Raw genomic sequence first — 7,192 nt, 5'->3', positions numbered from 1 at the left:
TACTTTTCATGTAATTTCAGGAATACTTTTCTTTCTTTCATAATTTCCTCTTTTACCCATTCATCATTCAGGAGTGTGTTGTTTAATCTCTGGGTTCTTCCACTGTTAATTTTAAGCTTTATTGTGTTGTGGTCTGATAAAATAAAAGCAATTATTTCAATTTCTTTGTGTTTGTTTAGGTTTATTTTGTGCCCCAGTACAGGGTCATTTTTAGAGAAAGTTCCATGGAGTACTGAATAGAAAGTATTTTCTTTCATGGTTGGGTGGAGTATTCAGTAGATGTCTATTAGGTCCATTTGATATATGGTATCATTTAATTCAGATGTTTCTGTTTTTTCTTTGTTAGGTTGACCTGTTCTGTGTCAGGTGGACCCATTGGGCTATTGAAGTCCCCTACTGCTATTGAGTAGGGGATAATCTGTGTCTTAAAGTTGTGCAGCACTGATTTTATGAAATTGGATGCACGAGAATTTGGTGTATGTATGTTCAAGATTGTAATATCTTCTTGGTCACTTGCTACTTTGATAAGAATGAAGTGACTGTTTCTATCTCTTCTGATCAGTTTAATTTGAAGCCTACTTTGAAATATTTGCTTGGAATATTTTTTTCATCCTTTCACCTTAAGGTAGTGCCTGTCCTTGAAGGTGAGATGGGTTTCTTGCTGACAACAAAAGGATGGATTCTGTTTCTTAATCCATTCAACTAGCCTATGGTTTTGATTGGAGAGTTCAGTTCATTGACAATTAAAGTTATTATTGAAAGATACGTGTTTGTTGCCTTTATTTTGATTTCTGTTTGTATTCTTGACCAAACTTTGTGTTTTCACAATTAGACATTCATTTAGATCTTCTCTCTGTTGCCCCTTGGGTATAGTCATTCATTTCTTCAATTTTTCTGTTGCTTCAAGTATTTTCTGAAAGACAGGATTTGTGGATATGAATTCTTTCAGCCTATTTATATCATGGGAGATTTTTTCCCCTTAAACCATAACATACCCTTTTGCTGGGTACATTATTCTGGGTTGGTATCTATGATCACTGAAAACTGGGAGTACTTTGGTCCATGCTCTTCTGGATTCGGTTGTTTCCATTGAAATGTCAGCTATAATTGGGATTGGGTTTCCTTTATATGTGATTTCTTGTTTTTCTTTTGTAGCTTTCAGTATTCTCTCTTATCTGTACATTTAATGTTTCTACTATGAAATGCTGTGGGGAGTTCCTTTTCTGGTCCTAACTGTTTAGTTTTCTGTGTGCTTCTTGGAGAAATTTTCTTCTACAATCCTATGAAAGATATGATCAGCATCATTAACTTGATGCATAAGCATGGTCTTTTATGTTGGTCCACATTTTCTGCATACATCATTCCTGTGTTTTTAAAATTTTTATAAACTTTCTTGAATGGTCCAATTTTTCAACTTTATCATCCTGTCTTGGTATTCTGCTTTGCATTTCATTCATTCAATTGGATGTACTTTCTCTTGTCATCTCCAGTTGGCTTTTTGAGTTTTTACTTCTTTCTTCATTTCAACCTGAGTTTTCTTCAATATTTCTACTCTTTTGTAAATTCATTCAAAAGTTTATCCCTTTCTTCTTTTAGTTATTGATTTATCTGTTTATGTCTTCTTTAAATTTCTTGATTTCTTTGATCATGTTTATGATAGTTCCTTTAAATTCTGTGTCTTGGATTATCTCTAGGATGGCTCATTGTGTAACTCATATAAGATGGTTGGTCTTTGATGGGAACATATTATTTTAGATCTTTAAAGAAAGAGATTGATGAAGACTCCAGGAGATGGAAGGACCTCCCATGCTCATGGACTGGAAAAGAATATTGTAAAAATGGTGATCCTACCAAAAACAATATATAGATTCAGTGCAATTCCATTCACAATCCTCATGACATTCTTCACAGAATTAGAATAAACCACCCAAAAATTCATATAGAAGGACAAAATATTCTAAATAGCCAAAACAATCATGAGCACAAAGAACAATGCTGGAGAGATATCTGTACCAGACCTAAAACTATATTACTGAGATATAGTCATAAAAACAGTAAGGTGTCAGCACAGAAATAGACATATAGATCAATGTATTATAATTTAAGACCCAAACATGAGTACACAAAATTTTAGCCAAGTGATACTTAACAAAGATTCCAAAAACACACACTGGGTAAAGAAAGCATCTTCAATAAATGGTGCTAGCAAAACTGGATCTCCATTTGTCAAATAATGAAGCTAGACCCTGATTTTTCACCTTGCTCAAAAGTCAACTCCAGTTGGATTAAAGAGCTCAATGTGAAACCTTAAAATCTGAAACTGTTAGAAGAAAATATCGGTAGTAAACTACAAGAATAGGTGTACAAAATGACTTTCTAAATTGGACATCAGTTGCTCAGGAATTAAGCTCAACAATCAACAAATGGAATAATATTAAATTAAAAAGCTTCTGTACAGCAGAAGAAACATCAAGTAAGTGAAGAGAAACTTCATAGAGTGGCAGAAATTCTTCACCAGGGACACATCTTTCAGAGGTTTAACATCCAGAATTTATAAAGAACTCAGAAAACAAAGAATCAAGAAAACAAATGACACAATTAAAAGATGGGCTAAGGCTTTAAACAGATCATTGTTCTCAAAAGAACAAAAAATCATGGCCAAGAAATAAGTGTTCAACATCCTTTGTAATTAGGGAAATGCAAATTATAAGCACCTTAAGGTTTCATCTTATTCCTTTCAGATTGGCTAAGATCAAGAGAACAAATGATATCAAATGCCAGAAAGGATGTGGGGAAAGGAGAATGCTGGTTTACTGCTAGTGGGAATGCATTTTTCTGCAACCACTATGGAATGCAGTGTGGAGAACTGTCCTAGTTTGATTCTTCATTGCTGTGACCAAACACTGTGACCACTACCAACTTGGGGAGGAAAAGGTTTATTTATCTTACATCTCCCAGGTCACAGTTCATCAGGGAGCCCAAGGTAGAAACTCAGGGCAGGAACCTGGCGGCAGGAGCGGAGCAGAGGTCATGGAAGAACTCTGTTCACTGGCTTGCTCCCCTGGCCGCTGCTCAGCCTGCTTTCTTATGCAACATAGGCCCACATGCCCAGGGGTGGCACTACCCACAGTGGGCTTCCCCCCCACACAGTACTTAACACTAAAGGAGGTGCCCCATGGGCCCCACAGACATGGCCACAGGCCAGTCCTATGGAGGCAATTTCCCAATTGAGGGTCCTTCAACCCAGGTGTGTCAAGTGTGACACTAAAGCTATCCAGCACAACTGACCCCTTATCAAATTGTCACACAAACACATCACTATTAAACCATAACCTTTCCAATTATTTTCCCCAAGATATGATGTTAGCATTAATATAACAATATTAAACAGTACAACCTTAAAAACCCCACAGTCCTTAAAAAAATCCAAACACATAAAAGTCCATAGTCTCTTTTAAATCTCTTAACTGTGGACTTTGGTAAAATCCAAAACAAGTACTGTCTTGTTTCAAAGGGAAGAATCAGGCACACCAAAGCAAAACCAAAGTCCAGAAAAGTAGCTTAAGGCTGGACATCTGGGATTCACTCATGATTTTCTGGGCTCCAAAGGGCTTTGGCACCTCCACTTCTCTGACTCTGCAGTCCACAGCACACACAGCTCATCTTTCAGACACAGACCAGCTCCATTCCACACCTGTTGCTGTCCTTGGTGGTCTTCCCATGGTCCTGGCATAACCAAAAAGCTGGGGTCTCCTCTGAAACTGAGGCTACACCTTCACCAATGGCCTCCTCTTGCCTCTTGCGGTGCAATGCCTCAAATTTTCTCCATGATCCCTTCAATCCTGGGGTCTTTACTGCAACTGAAGCAGCACTTTCACCTATGGCCTTTCCTGGCCTCTCGGAGTGCCAACACTCAGTTGCTCTCGGTGACCCCTTCACACTTTCAACACCAGAACCATGCAGGAGACTCTTACACATTACCAATTCCTGCTTTCAGCGTGAGATGGAGGCTCAGGTCCCCTCTGTGTACTGACCCTGAGGAAATACCTCCCAGAAGACTTCAATACAATGATGCTGGTATCTTGTTACTTATAGCTGATTTTTCAGCCCCAGCTAACCAGCATCAATTCTCCCAGTAAAGCAAAGGTTTTACTTCAGGTTCTGGTTTGTTCTTAATCACAGCTGATTCTTCAGCCCCAGCTGACCAGAACCCATAATTTCTCAATTCAAAATCTCACACAAATAGCCCTGGTAGTTTTTGCTTCCCTTTGAAGCATCATAAGCCAGGCCTCCATCCCTCCATCATCCACAACTCTTTCAATATAACTGTTCCAAGCTCCACAGCAACAAACTCTAAGCACTTAATGGCTGTTCCAGCCCAAAGTTTGGAACACTTCCACAATCCTCCCAAAAACACCTGGGTCAGGTCTGTCACAGCAATATCCCACTTCTGGTACCAATTTCTGTACTAGTTTGTTTCTTCACTGCTGTAACAAAACACTCTGACCACTACCAACTTGAGGAGGAAAAAGTTTATCTTATATCACCAAGGTCACAGTTCATCAGGGAGCCCAAGGTAGGAACTCAGGGCAGGAACCTGGAGACAGGCCCTGGATCATAGGCCATGGAGGAACTCTGCTCACAGGCTTGCTCCTCTGGCCCCTGCTTAGCCTGCTTTCTTATGCAACACAGGCCTACTGCCCAGGGGTGGAACCATCCACAGTGGGCTGGGCCCCCCACATCATTCAACAATCAAGAAGGTGCCCCATGGACATGGCCACAGGCCAGTCCAATGAAAGCAATTCCCCAATTGAGGCTCCCTCAACCCAGGTGTGTCAAGTTGACACTAAAGCTATCCAACCCCATAACTCTTAAAAAGCTAAAACTGAACGTAACATATGACCCGGTTATACCATCCTTCACATATACCCAAAGGTCTAATCCTACAGCAGAAATACTGTACATCCATATTTGTTGCTGCTCTTATCACTATAGCTAAGAGATAGAAGCAACCTAAGTTTTCTTCAACTGATGAATGGATAGTGAAAATGTGGTACATTTACACAATGGAGTTCCATTCAGAGCAGGTAAATGGATGGAACTAGAAACTTGCATAATAAGTGAAGCAACACAGACCCAGAAAAACAAGCAGTATATGTCCTCCCTTATTGCCAGGGGTTTGAACCAGTGACCCCCGGTGAGGTGAGGATTGGGGATGAGTAAGCATGCCATTCGGCAGCCCACACTGCCCCCATTGCCCGGAGACACTCAGATTCAATGGGGAGCCTAGTCAAGCAGGGACTCATTTTACTGCATGTGTTACAAAGCTTATAAAGGCACCTGGAACTCCCCCCTCCCCCTGAAGGTATATCTTAAGGATGGTCACACACTGATTATGCACTCCTCAGCAGCGTTGAATTATTCTTCAGACTTTCAAAGCAAGCCAGGCCGTGCCCCCAGTAACTTCCTTTTGGACCTATGCAAGGTAGGGCCTTTAGGTCCCCACATATCCCCCTTTTTATTTTTATTTCAAGGCTGGACTGAGTTTATTTCACGGGTTACCCACCTCGTAGGCGGCTCTCTGAGGAGAGATGGCTATCTCCTTCCTCTAATCTTATGCATTTTTGCCTGTCTTATGTTGTGTCACCTCTGATCAAGTCATGCCTGTCATTGGATCATGCACCCGACAATGTGCATGTCCTGTCTTAGGAGTACTTGTCATGGGACATCTTACCCGTCTTTGGCTAAAAATGTGTCATGATTAAGGGCAGCCGCATGGATAATGCCAGCCTGTGACAGTCTTAGTCTCTGCCTAACTCGGTTAGCCAAGCGTGGGCAACCGGAGGGGATCCTGGGGGAGTCTGTAATATGTGGGCAACCAGAGGGGGTCCTGGGGAAGTCTGTAATCATGAGGAGGTGGGTCTTTGCAGTTCCAAGGGTCCTCTATCGCTGAATTATCTGGTAAAGACACTTAAAGATAAGCATTATCAAGAGAAACAAAGCAAGTCATGGTGTAGGACACTTTGAAATACTTCTGAGACCATGCACCTTTTAGCCAATCAGCGTCAAAGAGGCTGCAATGAAGTCAAGAAACTTGGTCCTTCACTTCAGATGGATACAAATAAAGAGAGGAATGTTTTCTCATGAATTATTGTCCATGGACCATCATGCTAGTCAGTCAGATCCTGGCCTACTCACTTAAGGTTTTTCGCAGGCACCCATATGGAGTTTGAATCTCCTGTAGTGTAGACACACCCAAAGCCTCGACCCATGGTTAGCAATGGATCTGGTCCTTTCCATTGCCCGGTGATGGGATCTTTCCATCTTACCCCTACCTCAGGTCTCTGCTCCTGTCTTCCCCAATGCTTCTGAAACCGGGATTCCACCTGATTTTTTTTTTGAAAATTAAGAACATTGATAGTGAATAAGTCCATACCAAACTGTTGGTGGGGCTTATTCCCCCTTTTTGTTTTTGTAATTGAATTTTTAGGTTTTGATGGTTGCATTCTATAATGGCTTGACCTTGAGGATTGTACGGAATTCCTGTATTGTGTTGAATTCCCCAAAGTGAGAAGAAATCTTGTAAACTTTTACACAAAAACATGGTCCATTATCAGTTTTAATTCTTTGGTGGACACATGCCCAAAGCCTCGACCCATGGTTAGTAATGGATCTGAACCTTTCTATTGCCCTGTAATGGGGTCCAAGCACTGGAGAAAATGAGACTGAGCATGTTTAGACTTCTCTCCTGTATGAGCGGTAGCCCAACAGGCATTGAGAATGTGTCAATGGATCACAAAAATATACTTAAGCTTTCCAAAAGGAGCATAGTTTGTGACATCCATTTGCCACAAGGAATTGGGCTTGAGTCCCCTGGGGTTTACCCCTGGCTGTTGCAGAGGTGGTCTGCCTCTGCATTGCCTTGGGATAAAAGCCCACACAATCCTTGGTGCCCCCTAAGATGCTATAAGAAGATAGGGGCTTCTCTCTCCTTAAGGAGCGTATGAGTCTGAATACTGTCAGAAAGCAATAGCCATGAGTTCCTTGAATTGAGCTGAGCCATCACAAGTGTGGACATATCTTTTGGGTTTCTCATCTGCCCCTGGGTATACTACCATTGCAGCTCCAAATCTGCCCCCGTCAGTGAAAACATTGTAGGCTTTTACTAAGGGCTTCCTTGGCCCCGGGATTC

Source organism: Nannospalax galili, unplaced genomic scaffold, assembly GCF_000622305.1.
Source record: "Nannospalax galili isolate Female #2095 unplaced genomic scaffold, S.galili_v1.0 scaffold2900, whole genome shotgun sequence".
Classification (NCBI taxonomy): domain Eukaryota; kingdom Metazoa; phylum Chordata; class Mammalia; order Rodentia; family Spalacidae; genus Nannospalax; species Nannospalax galili.
This window is presented reverse-complemented; position numbering follows the sequence as displayed.